A 22,401-nucleotide genomic window follows, 5' to 3' on the forward strand; every position below is an offset into this window, starting at 1 on the left:
CTTGAAAATCCCATGAACAGTATGAAAAGGCAAAAAGATAGGACGCTGAAAGATGAACTCCCCAGGTCGGTAGGTGCCCAATATGCTACTGGAGACCAGTGGAGAAATAACTCCAGAAAGAATGAAGGGATGGAGCTAAAGCAAAAACAATACCCAGCTGTGGATGTGACTGGTGATAGAAGCAAGGTCCGATGCTGTAAAGAGCAATATTGCATAGGAAGCTGGAATGTTAGGTCCATGAATCAAGGCAAATGGGAAGTGATCAAACAGGAGATGGCAAGAGTGAACGTCAACATTCTAGGAATCAGCAAACAAAAATGGACTGGAATGGGTGAATTTAACTCAGATGACCATTATATCTACTACTGTGGGCAGGAATCCCTTAGAAGAAATGGAGTGGACATAATGGTCAACAAAAGAGTCTGAAATGCAGTACTTGGATGCAATCTCAAAAATGGCAGAATGACCTCTGTTCATTTCCAAGGCAAACCATTCAATATTATGGTAATCCAAGTCTATGCTCCCAACAGTAATACTGAAGAAGCTGAAGTTGAACGGTTCTATGAAGACCTACAAGACCTTTTAGAACTAACACCCCAAAAATATGCCCTTTTCATTATAGGGGACTGGAATGCAAAAGTAGGAAGTCAAGAAACACCTGGAATAACAGGCAAATTTGGCCTTGGAGTACAGAATGAAGCAGGGCAAAGGCTAATCGAGTTTTGCCAAGAGAATGCACTGGTCATAGCAAACACCCTCTTATAACAACACAAGAGAAGACTCTACACATGGGCATCACCAGATGGTTGACACCAAAATCAGATTGATTATATTCTTTGCAGCCTAAGATGGAGAAGTTCTATACAGTAAGCAAAAACAAGACTGGGAACTGACTGTGGCTCAGATCATGAACTCCTTATTGCCAAATTCGACTTAAATTGAAGAAAGTAGGGAAAACCACTAGACCATTCACGTATGACGTACATCCAATCCCTTATACAGTGGAAGTGAGAAATAGATTTGAGGGACTAAATCTGATAGACAGAGTGCCTGATGAACTATGGACGGAGATTCGTGACATTGTACAGGAGACAGGGATCAAGACCATCCCCAAGAAAAAGAAATGCAAAAGAGCAAAATGGTTGTCTGACAAGGCTTTACAAATAGCTGTGAAAAGAAGAGAAGTGAAAAGCAAAGGAGAGAAGGAAAGATATACCCATTTGAATGCAGAGTTCCAAAGAATAGCAAGGAGAGATAAGAAAGCCTTCCTCAACAATCAATGCAAAGAAATAGAGGAAAATAATAGAATGGGAAAGACTAGAAGGCAATGGCACCCCACTCCAGTACTCTTGCCTGGAAAATCCCATGGACGGAGTAGCCTGGTAGGCTACAGTCCATGGGGTCGCTAAGAGTCGGACACGACTGTGCGACTTCACTTTCACTTTTCCCGTTCATGCATTGGAGAAGGAAATGGCAACCCACTCCAGTATTCTTGCCTGGAGAATCCCAGGGATGGTGGAGCCTGGTGGGCTGCCGTCTATGGGATCGCACAGAGTCAGACACGACTGAAGCGACTTAGCAGTAGCAGAGATCTCTTCAAGAAAATTCGAGATACGAAGGGAACATTTCATGCAAAGATGGGCTCAATAAAGGACAGAAATAGTATGGACGTAACAGAAGCAGAAGATTTTAAGAAGAGGTGGCAAGAATACACAGAAGAACTGTACAAAAAAGATCTTCATGACCCAGATAATCACGATGGAGCCAGACATACTGGAATGTGAAATCAAGTGGGCCTTAGGGAGCATCACTATGAACAAAGCTAGTGGAGGTGATGGAAGGCTAGTGAAGTTGAGCTACTTCAAATCCTAAAAGATGATGCTGTGAAAGTGCTGCACTCAATATGCCAGCAAATTTGGAAAACTCAGCAGTGGCCACAGGACTGGGAAAGGTCAGTTTTCATTCCAATCTGAAAGAAAGGCAATGCCAAAGAATGCTCAAACTACTGTACAACTACACTCATCTCACACACTAGCAAAGTAATGCTCAAAATTCTCCAAGCCAGGCTTCAGCAATACGTGAACCGTGAACTTCCAGATGTTCAAGCTGGTTTTAGAAAAGGCAGAGGAACCAGAGATCAAATTGCCAACATATGCTGGATCATCGAAAATGCTAGAGAGTTCCAGAAAAACATCTACTTCTGCTTTATTGACTATGCCAAAGCCTTTGACTGTGTGGATCACAATAAACTGTGGAAAATTCTTCAAGAGACGGGAATACCAGTCTACCTGACCTGCCTCTTGAGAAACCTGTATGCAGGTTAGGAAGCAACAGTTAGAACTGGACATGGAACAACAGACTGGTTCCAAATCAGGAAAGGAGTACGTCAAGGCTGTATATTGTCACCCTGCTTATTTAACTTATATGCACAATACATCATGAGAAACGCTGGGCTGGAAGAAGCACAAGCTGGAATCAAGATTGCCGGGAGAAATATCAATAACCTCAGATATGCAGATGACACCACTCTTATGGCAGAAAGTGAAGAAGAACTAAAGTGCCTCTGGATGAAGAGAAGTGAAAAAGTTAGCTTAGAGGGCAACATTCAGAAAACTAAGATCATGGCATCCGGTCCCATCACTTCATAGCAAATATATGGGGAAACAGTGGCTGACTTTATTTTTGGGGGCTCCAAAATCACTGTAGATGGTGACTCCAGCCATGAAATTAAAAGACGCATACTCCTTGGAAGGAAAGTTATGACCAATGCAGACAGCATATCAAAAAGCAGAGACATCACTTTGCCAACAAAGGTCCATCTAGTCAAGGCTATGGTTTTTCCAGTAGTCATGTATGGATGTGAGAGCTGGACTATAAAGAAGGCTGAGCGCCTAAGAATTGATGCTTTTGAACTGTGGTGCTGAAGACTCTTGAGAGTCCCTTGGACTGCAAGGAGATCCAACCAGTCCATCCTAAAGGAGATCAGTCCTGAGTGTTCAGTGGAACGACTGATGTTGAAGCTGAAACTCCAATACTTTGGCCACCTGATGGGAAGAGCTGACTCATTTGAAAAGATCCTGATGCTGGGAGAGATTGAAGGCAGGAGGAGAAGTGGACGGCAGAGGATGAGTTGGTTGGGTGGCATCACCAATTTGATGGACATGAGTTTGGGTAAACTCTGGAAGTTGGTGATGGACATGGAGGTCTGGCATGCTGTGGTCCATGGGGTTGCAAAGAGTCAGACACGAGTGAGCGACTGAACTGAACTGAACTGAAATGCCTAATATGCACCAGGGGCTGTTCTAAGTCTGGAGCTACAGGGATTCCAGAGTTAGTTAAATGAGAAGTTCAAAGATGTCATTAAGGACCATTCTACATTTTCACCATCTTTAGAATGTTTTAGAGTATTTAACTTCATCCTCAGGCTTGTGTCCTCATAGTCTCAAGAAGGCTGTGACTGCTCCAAGAATCACATTACAAGTCCTTATCCAAAAACAAAAAGTAGGGAGTGCCCTGTGTCATACAGCAAATTCCTACTGGTGATCTATTTTACATCTGATTATGTATATTCCAATGCTACTCTCTCAAATCATCCCACCCTCTCCTTCCCCTACTGTGTCCAAATGTCTCTTCTTTATATTTGCATCTCCTTTGCTGCCTGGTGCTTTGTGACAACCTAGAGGGAAGGGATAGGGAGGGAGGTTCAAGAGGAAGGAGTCATATGTAAACCTATGACCGATTCTTGTTGATGTATGGCAGAAACCATCAAAATATTGTAATTACCCTCTAATTAAAAATAAAATTTAAAAAAAGTAGGGAGAAAGCCTTCTTGTGTGTATGTATTTTATTTTTTTAATCAGGGACAAAACTTCCCCTAAATCCCCAGCAGACTTTCCTTCAGGCCCTGTTGGCTAAGTTGTATCAAAGCTCAGGCCCTATTAGCAAAGAAGTCTGGGATAAGTATATTCAGCATTTCAACTTCTTTAAGAAGTATGTTCAAACAGCAAAGAAGAAGGAAATATTTATGCACAAGCAATTAACAGCATCTTTTATAGCTATTTAAACTTGAGTAAATGACTTCTCTTCTTTGAGGCTTTCCCATCAGAAAAATGGGAGCAATGACACCTGATTTAAAGGCTAGGGTTAGTATTCAATGAAATAAAATAACTTATGATGAGACGGGCACATAATAGGCTCCAAAGAAATGGTAATGCCTTCCCTTTATACTATTCTTATGCCCATGCCACTCAATGTTTGTAGCGACTTCATCAAGAACTGTTAAAATGAAAAACTAGTTGAGAAAGGAGAAACAAAGAGAATATATTTGTTGTTGTGATACTTCTATGTAATTTTAAATTATATGGTAAGAGAAATTGTAGCTTATTACTTTAGGATACAAAAGAGAATATGGAAATCTGAATCAGTTACAAGGAGATGTATTGCAGTTAACCAAATTTTGTTGCTTCACAAATACTTGAAAAAATATGATCATGTGAAGGATATTGGACACCAAATGGGCTTTATTTTTAACTGTTGTTTTAATAGCTCATGAAAATATGGTGGTGTTTTTTACAGCTGTAATGAATTTTAGCGATATGAGACTTCACTGCAGCTTTCTAGTACTAAATCTTTTAGTGGAGATAAGATACTCAGTCTGTTGGTGTCTCTCCATGCATCCTCGTGGCCAATTCCTCCTTCTGCTGCTATTCATGCTTTTCTAAAAGTTTAGGGCTATACGTTTGGGTAGAAGGGGTGATAATTTCAGCAGCTGGTGCCTAGGAAATTGGTATCATCCACCATGAGCTTCATTTGCCTTGAAACCAAGAAGGACCCTGTGGGGCTTCAGGGCCCAAAAGTGTTTTTGTCCCCCATTTCTTGTAGGCAAGACTCCAGCCTCCATGACTTTCCCTAGGTTCCAAGGAGCAGATTTGAATAGTGGCTAATTGAGAGAGAAGCAGCCATGAATCCACCTGAGGCAAGGTTAAAGGGACCAGAGAAACTCCTCAGGATCAGGACACCTACCACCTGAGACAAGATTAAGGGAATGCAGACCCTCTTGATCAAATCCTCATGTGCTGGGACACATAGTTTTTAAGGGCAGAAGCCTGCTGTGTCTACCTTTGCCTGGCAGAGCAATAAAGTTATTATTTTCTTCTTCATCAAAAACTCTGTCTCCAAGATTTGACTTGGCACTGGTGCAGAGAAGCTGAGCTTTCAGAATCAGCTTTGCTCAGGTTTATTCTCATTTCTCAAATACAAACCTTCTCCCCTTCTTGTGCAGGGCACACGACGGCTTCTTTGGCATTGGAACTTTAAAAAGAGGAAGAGTATATAGGTGTAACAAGACTCTTTGACTTCAATAGCAGAAACCCAACTTCTTTGCCATATAAAGGGAATTAATTGGCTCAGATAACTGAAAAGTCTAGGCTGCATTGACTTCAGGCATGGCTGGATCCAGGAGCTCAAATGCTGTCAAAGGATTAATTTGCATGTCTTGGGTCTTGCTTGCTTTCCCATAGTGGCTCCATTCTCAGACAGGCTGATCTCTAGTGCTGACAAGATAGCTGCCAATATTTTGTCTTCTCATCAAACCCAAAAGAAAAAAAAGCATATTCTTTCTTCAGTAGTTTCAAGAAGATGAGGGAGAAGGACAGGGCTGTTCCTTACAGGTGGGACAACAGTTTACCTTTGCCATCAGATTGGGCAGTACCTATGCTATACCTGCTACTCACTACTTTGAAGCAAGGAGAAGTGGCAAAGAGTCATCTGTTGGGCTTTTAATAGCTTTTATTTCATTTTAACCATTTCCGTCTTCATTGTTTCTGACCTTTCTTTGCTCCTCCAGTCTCAAGAAGTGAGTGGGTAAGATTTGATCTTGGCTTGGGGGAATGAGTGTGATGTAACTTTAGTCGTGGTGACTGTGAGTTGGAGGAATGGGGTCTGGTTATTCCAGCTCCTATTTTCCACCACAAATCCCTTTGTCTAAGAAAAAAGTAGGAAAAACTTTAGCTGTACTAAGGCAATTACGTAATGTCTCATTCACCATTATGTTTCCAGCATATCATAGTCCAGTGCCTGAGGTACTTCACAAGTATTCGTCAAGTATTATTTGAATATAGAAAAAAAAATCTTGAAGAAGCCATAGGATTTTTTCTCCTTTAGTCATCACACTGTGAACTTCTTTGGAGTGAAGAATGCTTCATCGAATAGTTAATATCTGCCATTTGTTGGGGGTTTCAGTTCTGCAGAAGAGCTCAAAGATATTGTTGTAGGTATCCTTTGAGGTGGAACCAGGACCCTGCCCAAGGCTGCACTAATGATTCTTGGCTGCTTCTCCAATGTCTCTGCCTCTCCTCCATTCCCTGATCAATAACTGTTCAAATATGCCTTTTGGAACTCATGGAAGGTCATGGAAGCTGGAGTCTATTCCCTACAAACAAGAAATGGGACACAGAAAGGCTTCTGTGCCCAGGAGCCCCACAGGGCTCCTGCTTCAGTTTGTGCTGAGTTCCTGTTCAGTTTCAGTATATGCTTTTGTTATTTCTTCTGCTAGGGTCCTGACAATGTTCCAGAAATTGGCAGCTCTGTCAGCCTGGAGTTAGGTGAAGATGATATGCCAAAACAGAGTCCCCAGCCAAGCTGTGTAGTCTGAGTGAGAAATAAACTTTAATTTATTTTAAATAAAATTCCACTGATTTGGGGATTGTTTGTAGGCACAGTGAAACCTAACCCATCTCAACTAACGTAACATGCCACAGGGTCTGGCACATAGTAAACACTCAATAATTAGCTACCAAATTAGTACTATAACATATACACTTTGGTAATACAAGCATCTATATATACAGATTATCTATAAATCATAAGATAATTTACCAATAGTGTCTGCCCTTTATATCTTGGGAGCTAAAAAAAGTCCTATTTCCAAACAACGTTCTGTAAACAACAAATTCCCCTTAAGTATTATACTTCACACAATGAAGACAATTTGTCTTTGGAACTGCTGAGGATATGGTGTTTCCAGCAGAGTAGGTATTTTCCTAAAATCCTAAACCCCCAACCTCCACCCAAGAAAATATCTGGAGCAGTTTTTTTAAATTGTAATAACATACACAGAATACAAAACCTACCATCTAACTTGTAAGTGCTTAGTTCAGTAGAGGACAGCATATTCATACTGTTGTGCAACCAACCTCCAGAATCTTTTCATTGTGCAAAACTGAAACTTTATGTTCACTGAACAATTTCTCATTTCCCCTTTACCCAAGTCCTGGCAACCACTGTTCTACTGTTTCTAAGAATTTGACTACTCTGCTGCTGCTGCTGCTAAGTCGCTTCAGTTGTGTCCGACTCTGTGCGATCCCATAGACGGCAGCCCACCAGGCTCCCCCGTCCCTGGGATTCTCCAGGCAAGAATACTGGAGTGGGTTGCCATACCCTCCTTCAGGGGATCTTCCCAGCCCAGGGATTGAACCCAGGTCTCCTGCGTGCAGGTAGATTCTTTAACATCTGAGCCACCAGGGAAATTTACCAAATGAGACTCAATTTCACTCCAAGGAATATTCAGGTGGCACAGTGGTAAAGAATCTACAAGCCAATGCAGGAGATTCAAGAGAATTAGGTTCGATCCCTGTGTTGGGAAGATCCCCTGGAGTAGGCAATGGCAAAAGGATCCATTATTCTTGCCTGGAAAATTTCATGGACCAAGGAGCCTGGTGGGCTATTGCCCATGGGGTTGCAAAGAGTAGGACATCACTGAGCACACACATACCCAAAATAACTGAAATGATATAAACTGCTATAACATTTCTAGAGAACAGATTAGAAATAGTTATCACAACTTTAAAAATACACACCCTCAACCCATACATTCAATCACTAAGAATATATTCCAAGGAAATATTAATATAGTAAGCCAAGAGTCCAAAATGCATATCTTAGATGTTCATTAATGTATTTGTTTAATAAATTTGGAGATAACCAAAAATATCTATCAGTAGGAAATGAGTTCTGATATAATTTCTATTAGGCAGTGGAATACCTAGCACTTGTTTCAAAGGATATTATGTTGCTGAGCTGATGACTCTCTTAATCTATAATTTTTTCTTTCTTGTGGAAATGGAATGAACAGACCAGGATAAACACCTATATTTCTTATACACTGCCAGAACCTGTTCCCAGAAGAAGGACTGTGTATTTCTGAAGCAAAGGAGGAGAGTGTGTGATACTTGTGAATTCCTTTTCAGTAGTCCCCTTTACTATAATCTGGACTTTGTACTTTTTTTCGATCCACTGCTGAATCTGTTTACTCTTTGTGTCCAGATCATGTTGTCAAATATTTGAAGAAAAAGTCAGTTCCTTGGTCAGGGTGGGTCCTGGGTTGAAAAGAGTGAGATCTGGGGCTAGTCTGTGAGGCCTGTGTTTTTTTGTTTTTTTTTTTTTCAGATGGACAGGAAATAGAATTTATTGGTGAGCATGATTAAGGAGGGGACAGTGTTGATGCTCATGAGTACAGGGCCCGCCATTTGTCCAGGGGACCACGATTAGGGATGTATTTGACCCCACAGCCGTCTGGGATGAGTCGCTTTTCTGCCACCATGTTTTCAAATTCATCCGCGTTGAACTTGGTAAATCCCCACTTCTTGGAGATGTGGATCTTCTGGCAGCCAGGGAACTTGAACTTGGCCCGGTGGAGGGCTTCAATCACATGCTCCTTGTTCTGCAGCTTGGTGCGGATGGACATTATGACCTGGCCAATGTGGACCCTGGCCACTGTGCCCTGGGGCTTTCCAAAAGCACCGCGCATACCTGTCTGTGGAGTCTAGATTGGGGAACAGCAGGCTAGTCACGAATGCCCACTAGAAGAGTTGTCTCCAAGGTCCCTTAGGACAACCTGTACAGGCAACAGGTTGCATACACTACCAAGGAGGCTGCTGTTTGCAGCCATTGCACATTGGGCCCCCATGGGGAAAAGAGCACAGTCGGCTTAATTGGCTGCAAAGAGGCCTGTGTTTTATCACACGCGCGTCCTAAGGTCTATGCTGCTACAGGCCCTCCTGTCTGCCTGGTAGTAATAGTTTCACCCAGCCTTGTAGGCTACAGTCCATGGGGTTGCTAAGAGTCGGACATGACTGAGCAACTTCACTTTCACTTTTCCCATTCATGCACTGGAGAAGGAAATGGCAACCCACTCCAGTATTCTTACCTGGAGAAACCCAGGGACGGCGGAGCCTGGTGGGCTGCCGTCTATGGGGTCGCACAGAGTCGGACACGACTAAAGCGACTTAGCAGCAGCAGCAGTCCCTCTTTGTTGGAGGTTGTGCTGAATTGTTTTCCATGTGTCTATTTGGGACCTTTTCATATCGTTCATGGGGTTCTCAAGGCAAGAATGCTGAAGTGGTTTGCCATTCCCTTCTCCAGTGGACCATGTTTTGTCAGAACTCTCTACCATGACCTGTCTGTCTTGGGTGGCCCTACACGGCATGGAAAAAACAAAGCTAAAAAATGATATACATTGTGATTTCTACTTTTTATATTAAAAAGCACATAAGCTCTTTCATAGACAAAATATTTTGATGCACATATGACCAATGTAGTAATGGTAGCTACTGCCCGGGTGGTTTTTTTAGAAGTGACCTTATTTTCTTCTATGTACTCACTAGTGTTTGATGCCTGCCACATCCCCATGAGCATATATTACTTTTATAAACAAGAAATACAACTATTTTTTAAAAAATATGCCAATGTGAGAAAGCCAGGTAGATATTGTTGGTCTAATCAGGTGGACTTTGGAGTCTGGCCAGTCCATGCTGACACATGGAAAGCACAGAGAAAAAGGTCAATTGCAGATTTTTAGGCAGAGAGCGTTTACTTTCTGACCCATTTATACCCTGCACTAGATGCTAGGGGTGATGTTTCTTCCTGAGTTATGTGGAAGTAAAAGGGATGTCAGAACTAGTCTGCTAAATGGAAGAGTATGGTAGGGTGAATGCTATGCCCCTAAAATTCCTATATTAAAGCCTGAATCCCTAGCACCTCAGATTGTGACCATATAAGGTCTTTATTTTTTTTACTTTTTATTTTATATTGAAGTATAGCTGATTAATAATGTTGTGATAACCTCAAGTGGATAGTAAAGGGATCCAACCATACATATACATGTGTCCACTCTGCCCCAAACCCACCTCGCATCCAGGCTGCCACATAATATTGAATAGAGTTCCCTGTGCTAGACAACAGGTCCTTGATGGCCATCCATTTTAAACAGCAGTGTGTACCTGTCCATCCCAAACTGCCCAACCATCCTCTCCCACTAACCTTCCCTCATGACCCAACCATAAATTTGTTCTCTGTGTCTGTGAGTCGGTTTCTTTTTTGTAAATAAGTTCATTTGTATCATGGACATAGGGTCTTTAAAGAGTGATTACATTAAGATGAGTTCATTAGAATGGGCCCTAATCTAACCTCATAAGAAAAGGAAATTACACACAGAGAGACACCAGGAAGGCACAAGCACAGAGAAAAGACCAGGTGAGGACGCAGCCAGAAATCAGCCATCTGTAAGTCAATGAGGAAAGCCTCAAGAAAAAATAAGCCTGTCGACGCCTTGCTCTTGACTTCCAGCTTCGAGAACTGAGAGAAAATAAATTACTGTTTAGCCACTCTGTCTGTGGAATTTTGCTATGGCAGCCCTAGCAAACTAAAACAAGGATATTCACAATTTTAAGTTTTTGCATGCTGAAATGTGTAAATATTTCAGCCCAAATATTTTCACAGATGCTGGTTTTTTTTTTTGGTTTCATTCAGAGTGCCTTTCTTCAACAAATATTTCATAAGAAAAACCTCATCAAATAAGTTGTCTCTACTTATGATTGTGCATAATTATAGGCCTCCTAAATTTCATTTTATTCCAGTACAGGACATAAATTTATCCAATTAAAAATAGGTGCTTCAGCAAATGATTCATTCTGCAAGTTGAGATATCCCAAAATGCAATTATAGAATTTTAATATTAATATTGTATACCATTTGGAGGCTCACTGTTTAATTCGTTCAGTAGTTACTGTGCTCATAAAGGACAGATTTCAAGTCTCCCTGTTTGCAAACCTTGCTTCTAATAACAGCATTTTGGCATTTCATTTGATAAATATTTTGATTAAACATTTTCATAAGCACACAAAAAGATGTCCAACTCTATTGGCCATCAGAGAAATATCAGTTAAAGTCACAATGAGATACCACTATACACTAGAATGGAGAAAGGGAGAAAGATTGACCCTATAAGTATTGGCAAGGATGTGGTACAACTGGAGCTTTCAGATACTACTGGTGGGAATACAGTCACTTTGGCAAACAGTATGGCATTACCTTAAAAAGGTAAAGAGTCAAAAAAAAAAAAAAAGGTAAAGAGTCATTACCATACACCCACATCATACAATTAGGAATTCTACTTCTGGGTATTCACCCAGGAGAAATGAAAATATATGTCTAGACGAAACATGTATATGAATGGTTGTAGCAGCATTAGTCATAATAGTCCCAAACTGGAAATACTTCAAATGTCCATTGCCTTTAAGTGAGTAGATACACCAAGTGTGGTATATCCATACCATGGAAAACTACTCGGCAATAAAAAGGAAGGAAATGTTAATATAGACAACAATGTGGATACATCTCAAAAAATATTATTCAAAACTGGTCCCCTTACTTGGAGAACATGGAAAGACCAAAGAAAGAGGCAAATCATTGCAGATTTGGTAGGTGGCAGTTTTAATAAGCAAAGGGCCTTGCATATAAGGTTTGTCTTGTTTGGTGACAACACTAAGTAGATCTCCCAACCTACCCACAAGAATTGTAAGAGTTTGTGTAGAAGCCTTAATGGGGTTCAGTTATGTATACTGTCTGCAGGCATGCTCAATTGCTTCAGTCATATCCAACTCTTTGTGACCCTATGGACTGTAGCCCGCCAGGTTCCTCTGTCCGTGGAATTCTCCAGGCAAGAATAGTGGAATGGGTTGCTATTTCTTCCTCTAGGGGATCTTTCTGACTCAGGGATCAAACCCACATCTCCTGCATTGTCAGGTGGATTCTTTCCCCACTAAGCCACCTGGGAAGTCTGATACTGTCTAGATGGTTTCAGTAACACATTGCTTTCTCAAGGCTGTGTCCTTAAAGTTGCTGCTAGTGCAGGTACAGTGGGAAAAATGTACATTCCAAGGACAGAGGAGCAGGGGGCAAGGAGCCTCGACCACTTGGGTCCAGCTTGAGGGTCAACTGGGGTCACGTCCTCTCATTGACCTCCTCAAACATGATGAGATTCCAGCATTGCTTTGAGGAAGTATGATCTTCATCTTCAAGTTGTTAAGGCGGACTGAAAGAACATGAGTAACCTGCCCAGGGTAAATAGCTAGTAACTGGTGAGGCTGGGATTCAAATTAGGTCTGAGTTCAGAGCTCATATTCCATCTACTACGTGCCTTTGATTTCTTAATTGAATCTGACATTAGCGTTTAACATGATTTTGGGGGGCCATTTGGACATGTCATGAATAGAATTTAATGATAAATCTCATGTTTAGCTTGTTTTAAATGTTATTTTCCTCTCCCATCCTCTACCACAATCACAGTGCTCTAGCAGTGGTCTGAGAATGTCTCGGGTGTCCTTTTCCACCCCTTGGTCTCCTCCATCTGCATTGCCCTCTCACATTCCCCTTTGCTATCCATCAGTGGTTCATACCCAGTAAAGTACAGCCCTCCAGGGGGTATTTGGGAATGTGGGTGTCAGGGAACATTTTAAATGCCTGGTACTTAGTGGGCAAGAGTCAGGAGTGCCAAGCACTATGTCATGCATGAAGCATGAATGAGTCATTTAGCCCCAAACTGCCAACAGCACTACCTCCAAAACTTTGGCTAAATCTCATCTTTAAAGACCCAGCTCAAGTCATTTCCACAAGGCTTTCTCTGTCCAACCCAGCCCCAAATCACCTCTCCCTCTTGAATGACCCCTTGCTACCTCTGCTGCTCCTGCATAGTCTTTAGTTTTACATTTTCTAGTTTTCTTCTCTTCTTGTTGTAAAGCCAATGTGTTGAAGTGCATTGGAGGTACTCTGCCTTTAGGAAGCCAGTCTGCTATTCAGTTGTATCCACCACTTCAGAAGCACAGTGGTTTGCTTGCTCAGTCAGTCCAAAAATGATTGAAAAAGGTTTCCATACGCAGTGCCGTAGGGATTTCTTTAGGGATTGTAGCTAGGGAGACACGAACAGCGGGCCTTTCTACAGAATGAGTAGATACATGCATGCTACAGTTGCCAAGGAGACTTGAGGGGAGGAGTGGGTTGAGTAGGGGGCCCCAACCATGGCTGAACTTTGCATGGGGCTCCAGGCAGCATCAGAAATGGCTCTCCCGAAACCTCTTGGTAGCACTTAATTCTGAGCGAGCTGTCACCATGATTCATGCACCAGGACATTAATCCAGTAAGAAGCTGCTAAATGGGCAGACGAACAAAAACAGGAAGCCCTTCTGAGAGCTGTAAATTATCTCTTACAACAGCTTTATATACTTGAAAGTGAAGGGTATTCTGAGAGCACTGTGGAAAGTACCTGGAACCTTAGCTTCTAATAGAAACCTAGGAAATTGATTCAACTACTAACAAATTGAAGACTTATTTTTGTACAAGTGGCTGGGCTGGTACAGAGATGAGTAAAAAGACAGTACTTAATCCTTCTGGGGTTCAAAAATGAGAGAGAGAGAGTAATTTTAAAAATCTGCTTTTCCCTCTTCTTTGACCCCATAGCTAGTCCTAAGAACTAGCCCCTTAATAACCTCTCCAGACTTTCTGCTCCTCATCACCCCTACTGCAGGTTTTCCAAAAGCCTGTATGGATGGCTGCAATAGCCTCTCAACATGATTTCCTTGACTACTTCTGCCCCATCCACACAGCAGCACATGAACATTTCCAGAAAGCAATTTGATCACGCGAAAGCCGTGAAAGTATCAGCCATTCAGTTGTGACCGACTCTTTGCGACCCATGGACTGTAGTCTGCCAAGATCCTCTGTCCATGGAATTCTCCAGGCAAGAATACTGGAGTGGTTAGCCATTCCCTTCTCCAGAGGATCTTCCTGACCCAAGGATAGAACCAAGGTTTCCTGCATTGCAGGTGGATTCTTTACCATCTGAACCACCAGGAAAGCCCAATCTGATCAAATCACTTAGTCATGGATGAAAAACCCTTTAATGGCACTCAGATGTTTTTAAGGATGAAATCTGAACCCCTTACCAAGGCCCTTCACCATCACAGGTCTGTTTGCGTCTTCAGTTCAGTTCAGCTGAGTTGCTCAGTCATGTCCGACTCTTTGCGACCCCATAAACCACAGCACGCCAGGCCTCCCTGTTCATCACCAACTCCCGGAGTTTACCCAAACTCATGTCCATTGAGTTGGTGATGCCATTCAACCATCTCATCCTCTGTCGTCCCCTTCTCCTCCTGCCCTCAATCTTTCCCAGAATCAGGGTCTTTTCCAATGAGTCAACTCTTCGCATAAGGTGGCCAAAGTACTGGAGTCTCAGCTTCAGCATCAGTCCTTCCAATGAACACCCAGGACTGATCTCCTTTAGGATGGACTAGTTGGACCTCCTTGCAGTCCAAGGGACTCTCAAGAGTCTTCTCCAACACCACAGTTCAAAAGCATCAATTCTTCGGCACTCAGCTTTCTTTATAGTCCAACTCTCACATCCATACATGACTACTGGGAAAACCATAGCCTTGACGAGATGGACCTTTGTTGACAAAGTAATGTCTCTGCTTTTTAATATGCGCCTTCAGCTTTTCTGTAATATAATTCTCTAATCCACATATGCCAACCCAGTTTCCAAGTCTCCATGCTCTCACTCGCTGCTCCCTGATGTTAGGTGCCCCGGCTTGAAATCCATCCAACCACGCTTTCGGGATTCAGCCCAGATTCCATCTCCTCCTCCTCCTTCTGTTCACACAGGTCACGGATGCCTCTATTTGTGCTCCCATCGTCACTCTGCTCTCTCACTTGTCACATGCACCATAGCTGACTCCTTGTTTGATCCTCCAGGCAACTTTGACTTTTTCAACTAAAGCACAAGAACTATATTTGACTCATCTCTGATGGCTCAGCACCTAGCAGTGAGTCTAGTGTTCGCTAGGTGCACAGTAAGTGCTTGCTGAATGTATTTGAATGAATCCTATATGAGGTCATAATAAATAAGACAAGAATGGCTTATTCAGAGATGCTGTCTTGTGCTTATTTCTCTATGTGGTTCCTGCTTTGTTTCTAATATTGCACTTGGTAAAGCTGTCATGGACAGTTGAATGCCTCATTGTTCCTGAATGATGTATGGGAGGGGTATGATGTTGGAAAAGAGACAAGGTCTGTTATCCTTGGAAATCAAAATACAGGTTTCCAATAGAATCTGTCTCATAAATGATATGAACATTCATGTTCACAGTGATATATGCATTTGTTGTTATTTAGTTGCTAAATTGTGTCCAACTCTTAGCCAACCCCATGGACTGCAGCATGCCAGGCTCCTCTGTCCTCCACTATCTCCCAGACTTTGCTCAAATTCATGTCCATTGAGTTGGTGATGCTATCTAACCATCCCTCTGCTGCCCCCTTCTCCTCATGCCCTCAATCTCTGCCAGTATCAACGTCTTTTCCAATGAGTCAGCTCTTTGCATCAGGTGGCCAAAGTACTGGAATATTCAGCTTCAGCATCAGTCATAGAAGATCTATAGTTGAGTGAACCAGTGAAGTTGCTTAGTTGTGTCCAGCTCTTTGCGATCCCATGGACTGTAGGCTCCTCCATCCTCCTACCATGCTCCTCCACCCATGGAATTTTCCAGGTAGGAGTACTGGAGTGTGTTGCTATTTCCTTCTCCAGGGGATCTTCCCGACCCAGGGACCGAACCCAGGTCTCCTGCTTTGCAGGCAGATGCTTTACCATCTGAGCCACAAACATTTTAGTTAAGCAACTGAGTTTGAATTGTCACAATTTTGTTAAACAATCTGCCTTGATTTTCACTCCATTTTATGTTTTTTGGACGGTCTGTTAGTTTCCTAGGGATACCATAACAAGCCACCACTAACTTGGTGGCTTAAAACAACAAAAATGTATTCTCTCACAGTTCTGGAGACCAGAAGTCCAAAATCCACATGTTGGCAAGCTGCCTCCACTGAAAGCTCTAGGGGAGACTGCTTCCCTGCCTCTTCCACCTCCTTTCCTTGGCATAGGGCAATATCACTCCAGTCTTGGCCTCCATCTGTACATGGCCATCTCTCCTCCCAGTGTTTTCTCTTCTTCTGTCTCTTCCAAGAACACTTGCCATTGACTTTAGGTAATTCCCCAGGTAATCCATGATGATCTCATCTTGTGATACTTAACTTATACCAGCAAAGACCGTTTTTCCAAATAAGGTCACATTCACAGGTTTCAGAAATTAGGGTGTGGACATAACTTTATGGGCGGGGCACATAATTCAATCCACTATAGGCTAATTTAAATACACTTACAAATGCCATCTGGATGGAATTCTAGGAGGCTAAAAGATGATTTTGTAATTATAAATTACAAATAACTATTTTGAAATGTTTGAAAGGGGTCTTATCTCCTAAAGTAAGGGGCTGCAACTAGGTGAGTATTCATTTTTAATATTAAATGGAGATGTCACCTACTGGTAGCTAAGATCCACAACTGGTAGAGCTTGGAAATAACATCACAAAATGCAGAGTAACAAGCATAGATAATACACTTAATTACATGACATCTGTTAGCATTCCTGAAAATGTCAAATGGCTATTCAAATACATTGGATGTGTTGGGATCAGTAAGGACAATCAGCAAATCTATTTTTCTCTTGGGCTTTGAAGCTCTGAGTTGAATGGGTACGGTTAGAAGCCTTTTTTCTCCTCTTAGAGCTGATGATATTTCATGCTCATTAAGAAAGAAGCAAACAGAGGCAGATTCTTTTGGAATCACTGAGTATCAATTCAAGAGTCTACAAGAAAGGGGATAGGAAAAGTAGTGCATAGCTATTATTATTGTGCCATGAAATCAATCAGTTTATACAGTCCAGGGGTTGGCAAGCTAGGCTCTTAGGCCAAATCTAGTCCACTGCCTGTTTTTGTAACTAAAATTTTATTGGAACATAGCCATCCATGCCCATTCATTATATGTTACTTGTGGCTATTTTTTTTTCCATCTTCTTCCAGTTTTATTTAGATATAGCTAACATACAGCACTGAATAAGTTTAAGGTGTACAACATAATAATTTGACTTATACACATTATGGAATGATTATCATAGCAGAACATCCATCATCTTGTATAGATACATTAAAGAAATTGAAAAAAATATTTTTCCTCAAGATGAGAATTCTTAGATTTACACTCTCAAATTAAAACTTGCATATATAATATAGAGCAGTTTTAATTACATTTATTATGTTGTACATTATCTGGTGGCTCAGTGGTAAGGAATCTGCCTGCAATGTAGGAGACACGAGGTCATTCTCTGAATCAGGAAGATCCCCTGGAGAAGGAAATGCTACTCAGTCCAGTATTCTTGCCTGGGAAATCCCATGGACAGAGGAGCCTGGTGGGCTACAGTCCATGGGGTTGCAAGTCAGACATGACTTAGCAACTGTTAGCAAGCCCAAGCTCGCTCTAATTGCCACAGGACAGGACAGTGAATCCGAGAGACGTGGTGCTGAGGCAATGAATACATGGAAACCTTAAAAATTCAGAGCAGAACTGTAACTATATGTTATTGCTCACCTCATGTAAATTCTAACCATCCTTCTAGATAAGGGGGGGGGGAGTACACTTAACACATTAATAGCCACATATCATATGTGACTATTATGAAGGTACAATATGAAAGTACACTTAACATATTGATAGCCACAGTTCCCAAGTTATGTTCCCATACTGTGTTAATTTGGGCTTCTCAGGTGGCGCTAGTGGTAAATAACTCACCTGCCAATGTGGGAGACATAAGAGATGCAGGTTTGATCCCTGAGTTGGGAAGATGCCTGGAGGAGGGCATGACAACCCACTCCAGTACTCTTACCTAGAGAATCCCATGGACAGAGGAGCCTAGCAAGCTGCAGTCCAGGGGGTTGCACAGAGTCGGACATGAGTAAAGTGACTAAGCAGCAGCAGCAGCACTAGATGTGTTATTTTATATGCATTGTTTCATGTACTTTTCTTTCATATTCAAAGGGACATTCTGAATTGGCTGTTACTACTGACATTTTATAGACGAGGCAACTGAGGCATAGAGGACCAAGTAACTTGCCCCAGATCACAGAGCTGCTAAGTGACATAGGTGGGAATTAACTGTTCTGTTTGATAACTGAACTAGATTTTTCATTCATAAATTAAATGCAAACTTTTTGTATCTTCTAATTATCTAAATTAGCACAGAAAAGTTTTATATACCAAGGACCATAAGAAATATAGTATATAATGACATATATTTGTTGTTGTTTTTGAAAAATACAAAAGTGTTTTTTAAACCTATTGAAACATTATTCTAAAATAAACTTTAGGTTTAGTTATTTAGTATCTACTATTCAGCTATTTAAACTATATTATACGCAGAGGGGCAATGAATTCACTTGTGGAGTGCACCCTCTTCTCTTGGTGATAAACAAAAGCTACACATGGGATGGAACCTTGGCCAACAGGCTTCATATAATATTGTGGTTCTGTTGGTAACACTGTCTTTGCAGTGAGGAGGACTGTCTCAAGCCTTGTCATCTGGGGACCAACTTCTAGAGCCTCCCTACATGACTCTCCTCATCTGGTTCCAACCAACCTATTAGTTATTTGGGGCTGGTGTACTGCACAGTATGGGTGGGGGTTATACCATTCTCACTGCAGTCCACATGAATGGCAGCCCCTAGGGTTCTGCAATACACAGCCTGGGAAGCTATATTTAGGTGGCTCTGAAAAGAATGGACAAGCCTTCCTGACACCTGCAGTTTGGGTGAAATTTATGTCACTTGTAAAATAGTCATCCAGTTGTCTGCACTGCTGTCTGTGAACCAGAATTAATGTGAGTCCACCTCTGAGACAGGTCCATATTTTCTGTTCTCATACCACCAGAGTTTTGGATTTGGAAGACCATGAACCAGTCCATGGAGTGTTGTAACACTGTTGAGGAACCAGATGCCATATTAAGAGGTCTCTAGGTAAAAAGCCACAGGTTTCTTTGGCATGACCATGATTAAACTACACGTCCTCCCATTTGTGGAAGATGTTTTGCTGTGCCACTCGGGAGAGGAGGATTAAATCCCCAGATGTTGAGACGGCATCAGCTAAGAGGGCTCCCTTGTCCCCTTGGGACAGCTTCTGAGGGTCCATCTGGCTTCAGAATTCCTCGTAAGGCTGGCTGAAGCTCCTACCAAGACTGCGTCATAGCTCAACTTCTCCCACTAGCCTGTCCTGCTTTCTTCCTTTCCTCCCACAGGTGCTAATAAACAACCTGTATGCTCATCTCCATCTCAGAGTCTGCTTCATGGGGAATCTAACCTGTGATACCACTCAAGCCTCAAAATTCGAGACCCCAACCTTAGGGACTGGGAATTGTCATTATGGAAACAACAATGGAGAACTCTCCACTTATTCATCCGACAGTTATTTATTGAGCACCTAATATGAGCCAAGTCCTTTCTAGACATTAAGAACAGAGCAGTGAATAAGAAAAGTGTCTGCTTTCTGGAGAACTTTCTAGTATGGGAGGCAGACAAAAACAAATAACAATTTAATATGTTAGGTAGAGATGTGCACTTGAAGAAAAATGGAGCAGGGTGAAAGGTTGGAGTTTTGGGTTGGGAGGAACTGCCTTAGGATGGTTCAGAGAAGGCCTTTCTGATGTGCTGACATAAAGCAGAGACCCAAAGGAAGTCAGCAGTGCAAAGATTTGGGAGACAAGCACTCTCAGCAGAGTCACCTAAAACGCAAAGGTCCAAGGTAGGAATGAGTGCTGGGTTTTGAGAAACAGCAGGAATACCAGGATGGCAGAGTACAGTGAGCAAGGTGACAAGTAGTAAGCTGGAGAGATCAGAGGCCCAGAAGGGTATCTGAGCCCAAGGGGAAGCCTTAAAAGGTTTTAAGCAGAAAAGCAACAGAATATGACTTATGTTTTAAAAAAATCACTCTGACTGCAGTCAGGGGAAGAGTGGAAGCAGGGAACCAGTGAAGAGGCCCTGCAATAATTTAGGAGAGGGATGATGGTGACTTAGACAAGTGTGAGGGTGGTAAGAAGTAGCTGGATCTGGAGGTGTATTTTGAAGGTGGAGCTTTAAGACTTGCTGATTGTTATGGACTGAATGGTTCTGTCACCCTCACCCCCTCACCAAGGTTCATATGTTGAAGCCCTAACCCCCACCACCCAGTGTGATGGTATTAGAAGGTGGTGTCTTTGAGAGGTAATTAGAATTAGATGAGGTTATGAGGGTACAGCCTCCATGATAGGATCGGTACCCTTATAAGAACTTCCTCTCACCACCCTGTAAGAAAGCTGCAAGAACTGAGCCTTCAGCAAGCCTGGAAGAGGGTTATCACCCTAACCAACCAGGCTGGTACCCCGATCTTTTATTTCCCTCCTCCAGATTGTGAAAAATAAATTTCTGTTGTTTAAGCCACCCACTCTGTGGTATATTGTTATGATAGGGAGAGCTAAGATGAGGGACTTAAAGTCAGATGAGGGGCTAGGGGTGGGAAGAGAATCAAGGTGGCTCACTGACATCTTGGCCTGAGTACATGGATGAATGGTGGTGTCTTTACTGAAATACACATTCTCCCCATTTGTAGATTTCTAGAATCTTTTGTGCACAAGTCAGAGGGCCCATATGGTGATTTGTATTTGCAGGAGAATCCTTCACTGCATGTCTGAGAAGATGTATGATAAAGAAACTAGAGGAGATAACATTTAAATTAAAACAAATATGCACTTATTGTCTTAAAAGAAATATTCCTGGTGGGAAAGAGAGAGTGAGTGAGGGAGGTTGTAGTCAGAGGCATTCTGCTTTTATTATCACCAGGAGAACTGTCATCTCACTTGTAGAACAGAATGTGCTGTGTTAGTTGCTCAGTCGTGTCTGACTCTGCGGTCCCAAGGCCTGCAGCCCGCCAGGCTCCTCTGTCCATGGGAATTCTCCAGGCAAGAACGCTGGAGTGGGTTTCCATCCCCTCCTCTAGGGGATCTTCCCAACCCAGGGATCGAACCCAGGCCTCCCACACTACAGGTGGATTCTTTACTGACTGAGCCACCAGGGAAGCCCTGAACAGAATTAGGTATGATAAGTAAGCTTCAGCTTCCCTGGTGGCTCTTGAGGGTCCCGTGGACTGCAAGGAGATCAAACCAGTCAATCCTAGAGGAAATCAGTCCTGAATATTCATTGGAAGGACTGACGCTGAAGCTGAAACTCCAATACTTTGTCCACCTAATGTGAAGAACTGACTCATTGGAAAAGATCCTGATGCTGGGAAAGATTGAAGGCGGGAGGAGAAGGGGACGACAGAGGATGAGATGGTTGGATGGTATCACTGACTCGACGGACCATGAGTCTGAGTAAACTCCAGGAGTTGGTGATGAACAGGGAAGCCTGGTGTGCTGCAGTCCATGGGGTCGCAAAGAGTCGGACATGACTGAGCAACTGAACGGAACTGAACTGAAATAAGCTTCAAAACCAGAGTACTGCAAATGTAGTTTGGGGTCTCTGGTCAGTTTTGCTGGCATTTATTGATATAATTATAGTTTTCTTAACTTTATGCAATAAATTTTACTTCAATGAATGTTTAGGACAGTGTTTGGCAAAAACTGATCTCATAATTTTTATAAATTCAAATGCAACTCAGTGTCCCATGGGCAGAGAATTGTCCTTGATGTCTTAACCAACTGCTAACCAGAACTCTGCCTCTGTTTGTATTCACTTTTACTTCGACTGGACATCTGCTAAAATCCCAAGAAGGAGATATTTCTAAGCGATAAAGAACTTGGGATGTGTTTTTCAAACGTACATTTCTTTTTTTTCTTTCTTTCTTTTTTTTTTACCAGTCAAGGAATTTTGAGAAATGTACCATTTGCCTAAGGGCAGATAATTTAAAAGATCTCTCTTGTGATGGCTTCAAATAAGTCAATGATCAGAAAGCTGATGCATGAATATAAGACATTATTATTCTACACTGACGCTTTAGAGGAGGAAACTAGTTAAGGGAATATTTTCCTCCCTTACATTTTATCCCTGCTGAAATAAGTCAAAATACCCAATGTTCTTTGTATTCAGTGGTGACACTGGTACCAGCAAAACTGTCAGCTGCTGTCAATCTCAGGCTATTGGAAGCAATGTCATGGTACTTTAACT

The 22,401-nt window shown here is 42.1% G+C and overlaps 1 protein-coding gene and 1 non-coding gene across 9 annotated transcripts in view; both read right to left on the bottom strand.

Moving 5' to 3' along the window:
• PI4K2B (phosphatidylinositol 4-kinase type 2 beta) overlaps window positions 1-22,401 on the bottom strand; it is an 88,790-nt gene that overhangs the window by 51,668 nt on the left and 14,721 nt on the right. The gene's annotated exons all lie outside the window — the stretch shown is intronic.
• Window positions 8,866-9,000, bottom strand: LOC145521785 (small nucleolar RNA SNORA70). Its single transcript, XR_014065686.1, has one exon. It is a non-coding gene; the product is annotated as a small nucleolar RNA SNORA70 (small nucleolar RNA).

This window comes from Giraffa tippelskirchi, chromosome 1 (assembly GCF_054371585.1).
Source record: "Giraffa tippelskirchi isolate mGirTip1 chromosome 1, T2T-mGirTip1v1.2.pri, whole genome shotgun sequence".
Classification (NCBI taxonomy): domain Eukaryota; kingdom Metazoa; phylum Chordata; class Mammalia; order Artiodactyla; family Giraffidae; genus Giraffa; species Giraffa tippelskirchi.